General features: G+C 44.4%; 18 non-coding genes across 18 annotated transcripts; all 18 read right to left on the bottom strand.

Annotated features, from left to right (window-relative positions):
• Positions 1 to 94: 94 nt before the first annotated feature.
• LOC142513607 (5S ribosomal RNA) lies at positions 95 to 213 on the bottom strand. The gene has a single exon (XR_012809545.1). It is a non-coding gene; the product is annotated as a 5S ribosomal RNA (ribosomal RNA).
• Positions 214 to 896: 683 nt separating this feature from the next.
• LOC142513606 (5S ribosomal RNA) lies at positions 897 to 1,015 on the bottom strand. Its single transcript, XR_012809544.1, has one exon. It is a non-coding gene; the product is annotated as a 5S ribosomal RNA (ribosomal RNA).
• A 685-nt stretch (positions 1,016 to 1,700) lies between these two features.
• Positions 1,701 to 1,819, bottom strand: LOC142515647 (5S ribosomal RNA). Its single transcript, XR_012811481.1, has one exon. It is a non-coding gene; the product is annotated as a 5S ribosomal RNA (ribosomal RNA).
• Positions 1,820 to 2,664: 845 nt separating this feature from the next.
• LOC142507614 (5S ribosomal RNA) lies at positions 2,665 to 2,783 on the bottom strand. Its single transcript, XR_012805867.1, has one exon. It is a non-coding gene; the product is annotated as a 5S ribosomal RNA (ribosomal RNA).
• Positions 2,784 to 3,469: 686 nt separating this feature from the next.
• Positions 3,470 to 3,588, bottom strand: LOC142506912 (5S ribosomal RNA). The gene has a single exon (XR_012805185.1). It is a non-coding gene; the product is annotated as a 5S ribosomal RNA (ribosomal RNA).
• Positions 3,589 to 4,270: 682 nt separating this feature from the next.
• Positions 4,271 to 4,389, bottom strand: LOC142515458 (5S ribosomal RNA). The gene has a single exon (XR_012811303.1). It is a non-coding gene; the product is annotated as a 5S ribosomal RNA (ribosomal RNA).
• A 683-nt stretch (positions 4,390 to 5,072) lies between these two features.
• On the bottom strand, positions 5,073 to 5,191 carry LOC142507053 (5S ribosomal RNA). Its single transcript, XR_012805320.1, has one exon. It is a non-coding gene; the product is annotated as a 5S ribosomal RNA (ribosomal RNA).
• A 980-nt stretch (positions 5,192 to 6,171) lies between these two features.
• On the bottom strand, positions 6,172 to 6,290 carry LOC142517120 (5S ribosomal RNA). The gene has a single exon (XR_012812879.1). It is a non-coding gene; the product is annotated as a 5S ribosomal RNA (ribosomal RNA).
• A 684-nt stretch (positions 6,291 to 6,974) lies between these two features.
• LOC142507467 (5S ribosomal RNA) lies at positions 6,975 to 7,098 on the bottom strand. Its single transcript, XR_012805726.1, has one exon. It is a non-coding gene; the product is annotated as a 5S ribosomal RNA (ribosomal RNA).
• A 682-nt stretch (positions 7,099 to 7,780) lies between these two features.
• Positions 7,781 to 7,904, bottom strand: LOC142507671 (5S ribosomal RNA). The gene has a single exon (XR_012805922.1). It is a non-coding gene; the product is annotated as a 5S ribosomal RNA (ribosomal RNA).
• Positions 7,905 to 8,588: 684 nt separating this feature from the next.
• On the bottom strand, positions 8,589 to 8,707 carry LOC142516790 (5S ribosomal RNA). The gene has a single exon (XR_012812565.1). It is a non-coding gene; the product is annotated as a 5S ribosomal RNA (ribosomal RNA).
• Positions 8,708 to 9,390: 683 nt separating this feature from the next.
• LOC142506855 (5S ribosomal RNA) lies at positions 9,391 to 9,509 on the bottom strand. The gene has a single exon (XR_012805130.1). It is a non-coding gene; the product is annotated as a 5S ribosomal RNA (ribosomal RNA).
• A 681-nt stretch (positions 9,510 to 10,190) lies between these two features.
• On the bottom strand, positions 10,191 to 10,314 carry LOC142508661 (5S ribosomal RNA). The gene has a single exon (XR_012806867.1). It is a non-coding gene; the product is annotated as a 5S ribosomal RNA (ribosomal RNA).
• A 680-nt stretch (positions 10,315 to 10,994) lies between these two features.
• Positions 10,995 to 11,118, bottom strand: LOC142508831 (5S ribosomal RNA). Its single transcript, XR_012807033.1, has one exon. It is a non-coding gene; the product is annotated as a 5S ribosomal RNA (ribosomal RNA).
• Positions 11,119 to 11,801: 683 nt separating this feature from the next.
• LOC142507740 (5S ribosomal RNA) lies at positions 11,802 to 11,921 on the bottom strand. The gene has a single exon (XR_012805988.1). It is a non-coding gene; the product is annotated as a 5S ribosomal RNA (ribosomal RNA).
• A 681-nt stretch (positions 11,922 to 12,602) lies between these two features.
• On the bottom strand, positions 12,603 to 12,717 carry LOC142507528 (5S ribosomal RNA). The gene has a single exon (XR_012805783.1). It is a non-coding gene; the product is annotated as a 5S ribosomal RNA (ribosomal RNA).
• Positions 12,718 to 13,402: 685 nt separating this feature from the next.
• On the bottom strand, positions 13,403 to 13,521 carry LOC142506973 (5S ribosomal RNA). The gene has a single exon (XR_012805242.1). It is a non-coding gene; the product is annotated as a 5S ribosomal RNA (ribosomal RNA).
• Positions 13,522 to 14,199: 678 nt separating this feature from the next.
• LOC142514509 (5S ribosomal RNA) lies at positions 14,200 to 14,317 on the bottom strand. Its single transcript, XR_012810399.1, has one exon. It is a non-coding gene; the product is annotated as a 5S ribosomal RNA (ribosomal RNA).
• Positions 14,318 to 14,425: the final 108 nt, after the last annotated feature.

The following is a 14,425-nucleotide window of genomic DNA, read 5'->3' as shown; positions in this document are numbered from 1 at the left end:
TTTCACATGTCTTATCTTGTCCTGATCGAGATTCAGATGATTTGAGCCGAAAATCGTCTGTCAACAAGTAATCAAAAATAAAAAAACACGAAAAGGGGTGCAACACGAGGACTTCCCAGGGGGTCTCCCATCCTGATACTGCTCTCGCCCAAGCACGCTTAACTTCGGAGTTCTGATGGGATCCGGTGCATTAGTGCTGGTATGATCGCACGCCACATTGAGTGGGATGTTTATTCTTATATCCCTCGAGTACGTGGGGAGCGGGCGGCGATGGACAACACGCGGCACGGCTCTCGCCCAATCATAACCATGAAGTTAAGCGTTGTGGCGCGATGGCAGAGCTAGAATGGGTGACCTCCCTGGGAAGACCTCGTGTCGCGACCGTTTACGTAAATTATGGATAAAACAGTCGAAATAATTGTTTTTAATGAGTTAACCGTCTCCGGAGTAATCTGCGTCATACCCTTCCGCACAGAACCGGCTCACGACAACAAAAATCGATAAATGTTCCCATAAAATAGAAAAAAAATAAGAAGAAGTAAATAACGAATGTAAAGCTATTATTATGCCTGGGATACGAAAAAATGGAACCGCAATCGAATTTCGAACTTCCTAAGCGGATTTCTCGAGGAAACGAAAGCTTAACAGAAGCGGTAAATCGCAAATTAGAGGGTCTTAGAGAAGGAATTCGGCTAAAATCTCGTCAGCTCATTGCGTAGTAATGAGTCTCGTCCGTTTGCCCGTTTACAATCAAATTAGCCTACAATTTTGTCCAAATCCGGCAGTGCCCGAGCTACTTTCATTTCACATGTCTTATCTTGTCCTGATCGAGATTCAGATGATTTGAGCCGAAAATCGTCTGTCAACAAGTAATCAAAAATAAAAAAACACGAAAAGGGGTGCAACACGAGGACTTCCCAGGGGGTCTCCCATCCTGATACTGCTCTCGCCCAAGCACGCTTAACTTCGGAGTTCTGATGGGATCCGGTGCATTAGTGCTGGTATGATCGCACGCCACATTGAGTGGGATGTTTATTCTTATATCCCTCGAGTACGTGGGGAGCGGGCGGCGATGGACAACACGCGGCACGGCTCTCGCCCAATCATAACCATGAAGTTAAGCGTTGTGGCGCGATGGCAGAGCTAGAATGGGTGACCTCCCTGGGAAGACCTCGTGTCGCGACCGTTTACGTAAATTATGGATAAAACAGTCGAAATAATTGTTTTTAATGAGTTAACCGTCTCCGGAGTAATCTGCGTCATACCCTTCCGCACAGAACCGGCTCACGACAACAAAAATCGATAAATGTTCCCATAAAATAGAAAAAAAAATAAGAAGAAGTAAATAACGAATGTAAAGCTATTATTATGCCTGGGATACGAAAAAATGGAACCGCAATCGAATTTCGAACTTCCTAAGCGGATTTCTCGAGGAAACGAAAGCTTAACAGAAGCGGTAAATCGCAAATTAGAGGGTCTTAGAGAAGGAATTCGGCTAAAATCTCGTCAGCTCATTGCGTAGTAATGAGTCTCGTCCGTTTGCCCGTTTACAATCAAATTAGCCTACAATTTTGTCCAAATCCGGCAGTGCCCGAGCTACTTTCATTTCACATGTCTTATCTTGTCCTGATCGAGATTCAGATGATTTGAGCCGAAAATCGTCTGTCAACAAGTAATCAAAAATAAAAAAAACACGAAAAGGGGTGCAACACGAGGACTTCCCAGGGGGTCTCCCATCCTGATACTGCTCTCGCCCAAGCACGCTTAAATTCGGAGTTCTGATGGGATCCGGTGCATTAGTGCTGGTATGATCGCACGCCACATTGAGTGGGATGTTTATTCTTATATCCCTCGAGTACGTGGGGAGCGGGCGGCGATGGACAACACGCGGCACGGCTCTCGCCCAATCATAACCATGAAGTTAAGCGTTGTGGCGCGATGGCAGAGCTAGAATGGGTGACCTCCCTGGGAAGACCTCGTGTCGCGACCGTTTACGTAAATTATGGATAAAACAGTCGAAATAATTGTTTTTAATGAGTTAACCGTCTCCGGAGTAATCTGCGTCATACCCTTCCGCACAGAACCGGCTCACGACAACAAAAATCGATAAATGTTCCCATAAAATAGAAAAAAAAATAAGAAGAAGTAAATAACGAATGTAAAGCTATTATTATGCCTGGGATACGAAATAATGGAACCGCAATCGAATTTCGAACTTCCTAAGCGGATTTCTCGAGGAAACGAAAGCTTAACAGAAGCGGTAAATCGCAAATTAGAGGGTCTTAGAGAAGGAATTCGGCTAAAATCTCGTCAGCTCATTGCGTAGTAATGAGTCTCGTCCGTTTGCCCGTTCACAATCAAATTAGCCTACAATTTTGTCCAAATCCGGCAGTGCCTGAGCTACTTTCATTTCACATGTCTTATCTGGTCCTGATCGAGATTCAGATGATTTGAGCCGAAAATCGTCTGTCAACAAGTAATCAAAAATAGAAAAACACGAAAAGGGGTGCAAAACGAGGACTTCCCAGGGGGTCACCCATCCTAGTACTGCTCTCGCCTGAGCTACTTTCATTTCACATGTCTTATCTGGTCCCGATCGAGATTCAGATGATTTGAGCCGAAAATCGTCTGTCAACAAGTAATCAAAATAGAAAAACACGAAAAGGGGTGCAAAACGAGGACTTCTCAGGGGGTCACCCATCCTAGTACTGCTCTCGCCCAAGCACGCTTAACTTCGGAGTCTTGATGGGATCCGGTGCATTAGTGCTTGTATGATAGCACCCGACATTGAGTGGGATGTTTATTCTTATATCCCTCGAATACGTGTGCAGCGGGCGGCGATGGACAACACGCGGCACTGCTCTCGCCCAATCATAACCTTGACGTTAAGCGTTCTGGCGCGATGGCAGAGTAAGGATGGGTGACCTCCCTGGGAAGTCCTCGTGTCGCGACTATTTGCGTAAATTATGGCAAAAACAGTCGAAAAAATTGTTTTTAATGAGTTAACCGTCTCCGGAGTAATCTGCGTTATACCCTTAAGCACAGAACCGGCTCACGACAACAAAAATCGCTAAATGTTCCCAGAAAATAGAAAAAAAATAAGAAGAAGAAAATATCAAATGTAAAGCTATTATTATGCCTGAATACGATAAAATGGAACCAAAATCGAATTTTGGACTTTCTAAGCGGATTTCTCGAGGAAACGGAAGCTTAACAGAAGCGGAAAATCGCAAATTAGAGGGTCTTAGCGAAGGAATTCGGCTAAAATCTCGCCACCTCGTTGCGGAGTAATGAGTCTCGTTCGTTTGCCCGTTTACAATCAAATTAGGCTACAATTTAGTCCAAATCCGGCAGTGCCCGAGCTACGTTGATTTCACATGTCTTATCTAGTCCCGATCGTGATTCAGATGATTTGAGCCGAAAATCGTCTGTCAACAAGTAATCAATCAAAAATAGAAAAACACAAAAATGGGTGCAACACGAGGACTTCCTAGGGGGTCATCCATCCTAGTACTTCTCTCGCCCAAGCACGCTTAACTTCGGAGTTCAGATGGAATCCGGTACATTAGTGCTGGTATTATCGTACCCGACATTGAGTGGGATGTTTATTCTTATATCCTCGAGTACGTGTGGAGCGGGCGACGATGGACAACACGCGGCACTGCTCTCGCCCAATCATAACCATGAAGTTAAGCGTTCTAGCGCGATGACAGAGCTAGGATGGGCGACCTCCCTGAGAAGACCTCGTGTCGCGACCGTTTACATAAATTATGGATAAACCAGTTGAAATAATTGTTTTTAATGAGTTAACCTTCTCCGGAGTAATCTGCGTCATACCCTTCCGCACAAAACCGCCTCACGATAACAAAAATCGCAAAATATTCCCAGAAAATAGAAAAAAAATAAGAAGAAGGAAATAGCGAATGTAAAGCTATTATTATGCCTGGAATACGATAAAATGGCACCGGAATCGAATTTCGAACTTCCAAAGCGGATTTCTCGAGGAAACGGAAGCTTAACAGAAGCGGTAAATCGCAAATTAGAGGGTCTTAGAGAAGGAATTTAGCTAAAATATCGCCAGCTCTTTGCGGAGTAATGATTCTCGTCCGTTTGCCCGTCTACAGTCAAATTAGCCTATAATTTTGTCCAAATATGGCAGTGCCCGAGCTACGTTGATTTCACATGTCTTATCTGGTCCCGATCGAGATTCAGATGATTTGAGCCGAAAATCGTCTGTCAACAAGTAATCAAAAATAGAAAAACACGAAAAGGCGTGCAACAAGAGGACTTCCCAGGGGGTCACCCATCCTAGTACTGCTCTAGCCCAAGCACGCTTAACTTCGGAGTTCTGATGGGATCCGGTGCATTAGTGCTGGTATGATCGCACCCGAACTATTAATGGGATGTTTATTCTTATATCCCTCGAGTACGTGTGGAGCGGGCGGCGATGGACAACATGCGGCACTGCTCTCACCCAATCATAACCATGAAGTTAAGCGTTCTGGCGCGATGGCAGAGCTAGGATGGTGACCTCCCTGGGAAGTCCTCGTGTCGCGACCGTTTACATAAATTATGGCAAAAACAGTCGAAATAATTGTTTTTAATGAGTTAACCGTCTCCGGAGTAATCTGCGTCATACCCATCCGCACTGAATCGGCTCACGACAACAAAAATCGCTAAATATTCCCAGAAAACAAGAAAAAAATAAGAAGAAGGAAATAGTGAATGTAAAGCTATTATTATGCCTGGGATATGATAAAATGGAACCGGAATTGATTTTCGAACTTCCTAAGCGGATTTCTCGAGGAAACGAAAGCTTAACAGAAGCGGTAAATCGCAAATTAGGGGGTCTTAGAGAAGGAATTCGGCTAAAATCTCGTCAGCTCATTGCGTAGTAATGAGTCTCTTCCGTTTGCCTGTTTACAATCAAATGAGCCTAGAATTTTGTCCAAATCCGGCAGTGCCCGAGCTACTTTCATTTCACATGTCTTATCTGGTCCCGATCGAGATTCAGATGATTTGAGCCGAAAATCGTCTGTCAACAAGTAATCAAAAATAGAAAAACACGAAAAAGGGTGCAACACGAGAACTTCCCATGGGGTCACCCACCCTAGTACTGCTCTCGCCCAAGCACGCTTAACTTCGGAGTTCTGATGGGATCCGGTGCATTAGTGCTGGTATGATCGCACCCGACATTTAGTGGGATGTTTATTCTTATATCCCTCGAGTACGTGTGGAGCGAGCGGCGATGGACAACACGCGGCACTGCTCTCGCCCAATCATAACCATGAAGTTAAGCGTTCTGGCGCGATGGCAGAGCTAGGATAGGTGACCTCTTTGGGAAGACCTCATGGTGCGACCGTTTATGTAAATTATGGATAAAACAGTCGAAATAATTGTTTTCAATGAGTTATCCGTCTCCGGAGTAATCTGCGTCATACACTTCAGCACAGAACCGGCTCACGACAACAAAAATCGATAAATGTACCCAGAAAATAGAAAAAAATTTAGAAGAAGGAAATAGCGAATGTAAAGCTATTATTATGCCTGGGATACGATAAAATGGAACGTGAATCGAATTTCGGACTTCCTAAATGGATTTCTCGAGGAAACGGAAGCTTAACAAAAGCGGAAAATCGCAAATTAGAGGGTCTTAGAGAAGGAATTCGGCTAAAATCTCACCAGCTCATTGCGGAGTAACGAGTCTCGTTCGTTTGCCCTTTTACAATCAAATTAGCCTACAATTTTGTCCAAATCCGGCAGTGCCCGAGCTACGTTGATTTCTGTCGAAATAATTGTTTTTAATGAGTTAACCGTCTCCGGAGTATAAAGCTATTATTATGCCTGGGATACGATAAAATTTAACCGGAATCGAATTTCGAACTTCCTAAGTGGATTTCTAGAGGAAACGGAAGCTTAACAGAAGCGGTAAATCGCAAATTAGAGGGTCTTAGAGAAGGAATTCGGCTAAAATCTCGTCAGCTCATTGCGTAGTAATGAGTCTCGTCCGTTTGCCCGTTTACAATCAAATTAGCCTACAATTTTGTCCAAATCCGGCAGTGCCCGAGCTACTTTCATTTCACATGTCTTATCTATTCTCGATCGAGATTCAGATGATTTGAGTTGAAAATCGTCTGTCAACAAGTAATCAAAAATAGAAAAACACGAAAAGGGGTGCAACACGAGGACTTCCCTGGGGGTCGCCCATCCTAGTACTGCTCTCGCCCAAGCACGTTTGACTTCGGAGTTCTGATGGGATCCGGTGAATTAGTGCTGGTATGATCGCAGCTGACATTGAGTGGGATGTTTATTCTTATATCCCTCGAGTACGTGTGAAGCCGGCGGCGATGGACAACACGCGGCACTGCTCTCTCCCAATCATAACCATGAAGTTAAGCGTTCTCGCGCGATGGCAGAGCTAGGATGGGTGACCACCCTGGGAAGACCTCGTGTCGCGACCGTTTACGTAAATTATGGATAAAAAAGTCGAAATATTTGTTTTTAATGAGTTAACCGTCTCCGGAGTAATCTGCGTCATGCCCTTCCGCAAAGAACCGGCTCACGACAACAAAAATCGATAAATGTTCCCAGAAAATAGAAAAAAAAATCAGAAGAAGGAAATAACGAATGTAAAGCTATTATTATTGCTGGGATACGATAAAATGGAACCGGAATCGAATTTCGAACCTCCTAAGTCGATTTCTCGAGGAAACGAAAGCTTAACAGAAGCGGTAAATCGCATATTAGAGGGTCTTAGAGAAGGAATTCGGCTAAAATCTCGTCAGCTCATTGCGTAGTAATGAGTCTCGTCCGTTTGTCTGTTTACAATCAAATTAGCCTACAATTTTGTCCAAATCCGACAGTGCCCGAGCTACATTCATTTCACTTGTCTTGTCTGGTCCCGATCGAGATTCAGATGATTTGAGCCGAAAATTGTCTGTCAACAAGTAATCAAAAATAGAAAAACACGAAAAAGGGTGCAACAGGAGGAATTCCCAGGGGGTGGGGTCACCCATCCTAGTACTGCTCTCGCCCAAGCACGCTTAACTTCGGAGTTCTGATGGGATCCGGTGCATTAATGCTGGTATGATCGCACCCGACATTGAGTGGGATGTTTATTTTTATATCTTTTGAGTACGTGTGGAGCGGGCGGCGATGGACAAATGGCGGCACTGCTCTCGGCCAATCATAACCATGAAGTTTAGCGTTCTGGCGCGATGGCAGAGGTAGGATGGGTGACCTCCCTGGGAAGACCTCGTGTCGCGACCGTTTACGTAAATTATGGATAAAACAGTCGAAATAATTTTTTTTAATGAGTTAACCATCTCAGGAGTAATCTGTGTCATACCCTTCCGCACAGAACCGGCTCATGACAACAAAAATCGATAAATGTTCCCAGAAAAAAGAAAAAAAAATAAGTAGAAGGAAATAACGAATGTAAAGCTATTATTATGCCTCGGATACGATAAAATGGAACCGGAATCGAATTTCGAACTTCCTAAGCGGATTTCTCGAGGAAACGAAAGCTTAATAGAAGCGTTAAATCGCAAATTAGAGGGTCTTAGAGAAGGAATTCGGCTAAAATCTCGTCACCTCATTGCGTAGTAATGAGTCTCCTCCGTTTGCCCGTTTACAATCAAATTAGACTACAATTTGTCCAAATCCGGCAGTGCCCGAGCTACTTTCATTTCACATGTCTTATCTGATTCCGATCGAGTTTATATGATTTGAGCCGAAAATCTTCTGTCAACAAGTAATCAAAAATAAAAAAACACGAAAAAGGGTGCAACACGAGGACTTCCCAGGGGGTAGGGTCACCCATCCTTGTACTGCTCTCGCCCAAGCACGCTTAACTTCGGAGTTCTGATGGGATCCGGTGCATTAGTGCTCGTATGATCGCACCCGACATTGAGTGGGATGTTTATTCTTATATCTCTCGAGTACGTGTGGAGCGGGCGGCGATTGACAACAGGCGGCACTGCTCTCGCCCAATCATAGCCATGACGTTAAGCGTTCTGGCGTGATGGCAGAGGTAGGATGGGTGACCTCCCTAGGAAGACCTCGTGTCGCGACCGTTTACGTAAATTATGGATAAAACAGTCGAAATAATTGTTTTTAATGAGTTAACCGTCTCCGGAGTAATCTGTGTCATACCCTTCCGCACAGAACCGGCTCACGACAGCAAAAATCGATAAATGTTCCCAGAAAATAGAAAAAAAAATAAGAAGAAGAAAATAACGAATGTAAAGCTATTATAATGCCTGGGATACGATAAAATGGAACCGGAATTGAACTTCGAACTTTCTAAGGGGATTTCTCGAGGAAACGAAAGCTTAACAGAAGCGGTAAATCGCATATTAGAGGGTCTTAGAGAAAGAATTCGGCTAAAATCTCTTCAGCTCATTGCGTAGCAATGAGTCTCGTCCGTTTGCCCGTTTACAATAAAATTAGCCTAAAATTTTGTCCAAATCCGGGCAGTGCCCGAGCTACTTTCATTTCACATGTTTATCTGGTCCCGATCGAGATTCAGTAGATTTGAGCCGAAAATCGTCTGTCAAAAAATAATCAAAAATAGAAAAACACGAAAAGAGGTGCAACACGAGGACTTCCCAGGGGGTCACCCATCCTAGTACTGCTCTCGCCCAAGCACGCTTAACTTCGGAGTTCTAATGGGATCCGGTGCATTAGTGCTGCTATGATCGCCCGAGACATTGAGTGGGATGTTTATTTTTATATCCCTCGAGTACGTGTGGAGCGGGCGGCGATGGACAACACGCGGCACTGCTCTTGCCCAATCATAACCATGAAGTTAAGCGTTCTGGCGCGATGGCGGAGCTAGGATGGGTGACCTCCCTGGGAAGACCTCGTGTCGCGACCGTTTACGTAAATTATGGATAAATCAGTCGAAATAATTGTTTTTAATGAGTTAACCGTTTCCGGGGTAATCTGCGTCATACCCTTCCGCACAGAACCGGCTCAAGACAACAAAAATCGATAATTGTTTCCAGAAAATAGAAAAAAATAAGAAGAAGAAAATAACGAGTGTAAAGCTATTATTATGCCTGGGATACGATAAAATTGAACCGGAATCGAATTTCGAAACTTCCTAAGTGGATTTCTAGAGGAAACGGAAGCTTAACAGAAGCGGTAAATCGCAAATTAGAGGGTCTTAGAGAAGGAATTCGGCTAAAATCTCGTCAGCTCATTGCGTAGTAATGAGTCTCGTCCGTTTGCCCGTTTACAATCAAATTAGCCTACAATTTCGTCCAAATCCAGCAGTGCCCGAGCTACTTTCATTTCACATGTCTTATCTTGTCTCGATCAAGATTCAGATGATTTGAGTTGAAAATCGTCTGTCAACAAGTAATCAAAAATAGAAAAACACGAAAAGGGGTGCAACACGAGGACTTCCCTGGGGGTCGCCCATCCTAGTACTGCTCTCGCCCAAGCACGTTTGACTTCGGAGTTCTTATGGGATCCGGTGAATTAGTGCTGGTATGATCGCAGCTGACATTGAGTGGGATGTTTATTCTTATATCCCTCGAGTACGTGTGAAGCCGGCGGCGATGGACAACACACGGCACTGCTCTCTCCCAATCATAACCATGAAGTTAAGCGTTCTCGCGCGATGGCAGAGCTTGGATGGGTGACCACACTGGGAAGACCTCGTGTCGCGACCGTTTACGTAAATTATGGATAAAAAAGTCGAAATATTTGTTTTTAATGAGTTAACCGTCTCCGGAGTAATCTGCGTCATGCTCTTCCGCAAAGAACCGGCTCACGACAACAAAAATCGATAAATGTTCCCAGAAAATTGAAAAAAAAATCAGAAGAAGGAAATAACGAATGTAAAGCTATTATTATTGCTGGGATACGATAAAATGAAACCGGAATCGAATTTCGAACCTCCTAAGTCGATTTCTCGAGGAAACGAAAGCTTAATAGAAGCGGTAAATCGCATATTAGAGGGTCTTAGAGAAGGAATTCGGCTAAAATCTCGTCAGCTCATTGCGTAATATGAGTCTCGTCCGTTGTCTGTTTACAATCAATTAGCCTACAATTTTGTCCAAATCCGACAGTGCCCGAGCTACTTTCATTTCACTTGTCTTGTCTGGTCCCGATCGAGATTCAGATGATTTGAGCCGAAAATTGTCTGTCAACAAGTAATCAAAAATAGAAAAACACGAAAAAGAGTGCAACAGGAGGAATTCCCAAAGGGTGGGGTCACCCATCCTAGTACTGCTCTCGCCCAAGCACGCTTAACTTCGGAGTTCTGATGGGATCCGGTGCATTAATGCTGGTATGATCGCACCCGACATTGAGTGGGATGTTTATTCTTATATCTCTCGAGTACGTGTGGAGCGGGCGGCGATGGACAACAGGCGGCACTGCTCTCGGCCAATCATAACCATGAAGTTTAGCGTTCTGGCGCGATGGCAGAGGTAGGATGGGTGACCTCCCTGGGAAGACCTCGTGTCGCGACCGTTTACGTAAATTATGGATAAAACAGTCGAATAATTTTTTTAATGAGTTCACCATCTCAGGAGTAATCTGTGTCATACCCTTCCGCACAGAACCGGCTCATGATAACAAAAATCGATAATGTTCCCAGAAAAAAGAAAAAAAAATAAGTAGAAGGAAATAACGAATGTAAAGCTATTATTATGCCTCGGATTACGATAAAATGGAACCGGAATCGAGATTTCGAACTTCCTAAGCGGATTTCTCGAGGAAACGAAAGCTTAACAGAAGCGTTAAATCGCAAATTAGAGGGTCTTAGAGAAGGAATTCGCTAAAATCTCGTCACCCTCATTGCGTAGTAATGAGTCTCCTCCGTTTGCCCGTTTACAATCAAATTAGACTACAATTTGTCCAAATCCGGCAGTGCCCGAGCTACTTTCATTTCACATGTCTTATCTGATTCCGATCGAGTTTATTATGATTTGAGCCGAAAATCTTCTGTCAACAGTAATCAAAAATAAAAAACACGAAAAAGGGTGCAACACGAGGACTTCCCAGGGGTGGGGGTCACCCATCCTTGTACTGCTCTCGCCCAAGCACGCTTAACTTCGGAGTTCTGATGGGATCCGGTGCATTAGTGCTCGTATGATCGCACCCGACATTGAGTGGGATGTTTATTCTTATATCTCTCGAGTACGTGTGGAGCTGGCGGCGATTGACAACAGGCGGCACTGCTCTCGCCCAATCATAGCCATGAAGTTAAGCGTTCTGGCGTGATGGCAGAGGTAGGATGGGTGACCTCCCTAGGAAGACCTCGTGTCGCGACCGTTTACGTAAATTATGGATAAAACAGTCGAAATAATTGTTTTTAATGAGTTAACCGTCTCCGAAGTAATCTGTGTCATACCCTTCCGCACAGAACCGGCTCACGACAGCAAAAATCGATAAATGTTCCCAGAAAATAGAAAAAAAAATAAGAAGAAGAAAATAACGAATGTAAAGCTATTATAATGCCTGGGATACGATAAAATGGAACCGGAATTGAATTTCGAACTTTCTAAGGGGATTTCTCGAGGAAACGAAAGCTTAACAGAAGCGGTAAATCGCATATTAGAGGGTCTTAGAGAAAGAATTCGGCTAAAATCTCTTCAGCTCATTGCGTAGCAATGAGTCTCGTCCGTTTGCCCGTTTACAATAAAATTAGCCTAAAATTTTGTCCAAATCCGGCAGTGCCCGAGCTACTTTCATTTCACATGTTTATCTGGTCCCGATCGAGATTCAGTAGATTTGAGCCGAAAATCGTCTGTCAAAAAATAATCAAAAATAGAAAAACACGAAAAGAGGTGCAACACGAGGACTTCCCAGGGGGTCAACCATCCTAGTACTGCTCTCGCCCAAGCACGCTTAACTTCGGAGTTCTAATGGGATCCGGTGCATTAGTGCTGCTATGATCCGCCCCCGACATTGAGTGGGATGTTTATTCTTATATCCCTCGAGTACGTGTGGGAGCGGGCGGCGATGGACAACACGCGGCACTGCTCTCGCCCAATCATAACCATGAAGTTAAGCGTTCTGGCGCGATGGCGGAGCTAGGATGGGTGACCTCCCTGGGAAGACCTCGTGTCGCGACCGTTTACGTAAATTATGGATAAATCAGTCGAAATAATTGTTTTTAATGAGTTAACCGTCTCCGGAGTAATCTGCGTCATACCCTTCCGCACAGAACCGGCTCACGACAACAAAAATCGATAAATGTTCCCAGAAAATAGAAAAAAAAATAAGAAGAAGGAAATAACGAATGTAAAGCTATTATTATGCCTGGGATACGATAAAATGGAACCGGAATCGAATTTCGAACTTCCTAAGCGGATTTCTCGAGGAAACGAAAGCTTAACAGAAGCGGTAAATCGCAAATTAGAGGGTCTTAGAGAAGGAATTCGGCTAAAATCTCGTCAGCTCATTGCGTAGTAATGAGTCTCGCGTTTGCCCGTTTACAATCAAATTAGCCTACAATTTTGTCCAAATCCGGCAGTGCCGAGCTACTTTCATTTCACATGTCTATCTGGTCCCGATCGAGATTCAGATGATTTGAGCCGAAAATCGTCTGTCAACAAGTAATCAAAAATAGAAAAACACGAAAAAGGGTGCAACACGAGGACTTCCCAGGGGGTCACCCCTAGTACTGCTCTCGCCAAGCACGCTTAACTTCGGAGTTCTGATGGGATCCGGTGCATTAGTGCTGGTATGATCGCACCCGACATTGAGTGGTAGCGGTTTATTCTTATATCCCTCGAGTACGTGTGGAGCGGGCGGCGATGGACAACACGCGGCACTGCTCTCGCCCAATCATAACCATGAAGTTAAGCGTTCTGGCGCGATGGCAGAGCTAGGATGGGTGACCTCCCTGGGAAGACCTCGTGTCGCGACCGTTTACGTAAATTATGGATAAAACAGTCGAAATAATTGTTTTTAATGAGTTAACCGTCTCCGGAGTAATCTGCGTCATACCCTTCCGCACAGAACCGGCTCACGACAACAAAAATCGATAAATGTTCCCAGAAAATAGAAAAAAAATAAGAAGAAGGAAATAACGAATGTAAAGCTATTATTATGCCTGGGATACGATAAAATGGAACCGGAATCGAATTTCGAACTTCCTAAGCGGATTTCTCGAGGAAACGAAAGCTTAACAGAAGCGGTAAATCGCAAATTAGAGGGTCTTAGAGAAGGAATTCGGCTAAAATCTCGTCAGCTCATTGCGTAGTAATGAGTCTCGTCCGTTTGCCCGTTTACAATCAAATTAGCCTACAATTTTGTCCAAATCCGGCAGTGCCCGAGCTACTTTCATTTCACATGTCTTATCTGGTCCCGATCGAGATTCAGATGATTTGAGCCGAAAATCGTCTGTCAACAAGTAATCAAAAATAGAAAAACACGAAAAAGGGTGCAACACGAGGACTTCCCAGGGGGTCACCCATCCTAGTACTGCTCTCGCCCAAGCACGCTTAACTTCGGAGTTCTGATGGGATCCGGTGCATTAGTGCCGGTATGATCGCACCCGACATTGAGTGGTAGTTTATTCTTATATCCCTCGAGTACGTGTGGAGCGGGCGGCGATGGACAACACGCGGCACTGCTCTCGCCCAATCATAACCATGAAGTTAAGCGTTCTGGCGCGATGGCAGAGCTAGGATGGGTGACCTCCCTGGGAAGACCTCGTGTCGCGACCGTTTACGTAAATTATGGATAAAACAGTCGAAATAATTGTTTTTAATGAGTTAACCGTCTCCGGAGTAATCTGCGTCATACCCTTCCGCACAGAACCGGCTCACGACAACAAAAATCGATAAATGTTCCCAGAAAATAGAAAAAAAATAAGAAGAAGGAAATAACGAATGTAAAGCTATTATTATGCCTGGGATACGATAAAATGGAACCGGAATCGAATTTCGAACTTCCTAAGCGGATTTCTCGAGGAAACGAAAGCTTAACAGAAGCGGTAAATCGCAAATTAGAGGGTCTTAGAGAAGGAATTCGGCTAAAATCTCGTCAGCTCATTGCGTAGTAATGAGTCTCGTCCGTTTGCCGTTTACAATCAAATTAGCCTACAATTTTGTCCAAATCGGCAGTGCCGAGCTACTTTCATTTCACATGTCTTATCTGGTCCCGATCGAGATTCAGATGATTTGAGCCGAAAATCGTCTGTCAACAAGTAATCAAAAATAGAAAAACACGAAAAGGGTGCAACACGAGGACTTCCAGGGGGTCACCCATCCTAGTACTGCTCTCGCCCAAGCACGCTTAACTTCGGAGTTCTGATGGGATCCGGTGCATTAGTGCTGGTATGATCGCACCGACATTGAGTGGGATGTTTATTCTTATATCCCTCGAGTACGTGTGGAGCGGGCGGCGATGGACAAACGCGGCACTGCTTCGCCCAATCATAACCATGAAGTTAAGCGTT

This window comes from Primulina tabacum, chromosome 10 (assembly GCF_025594145.1).
Source record: "Primulina tabacum isolate GXHZ01 chromosome 10, ASM2559414v2, whole genome shotgun sequence".
Classification (NCBI taxonomy): domain Eukaryota; kingdom Viridiplantae; phylum Streptophyta; class Magnoliopsida; order Lamiales; family Gesneriaceae; genus Primulina; species Primulina tabacum.
Note: the sequence above shows the minus strand (reverse complement) of the source record. Positions and strands in the feature narration are given on the sequence as shown.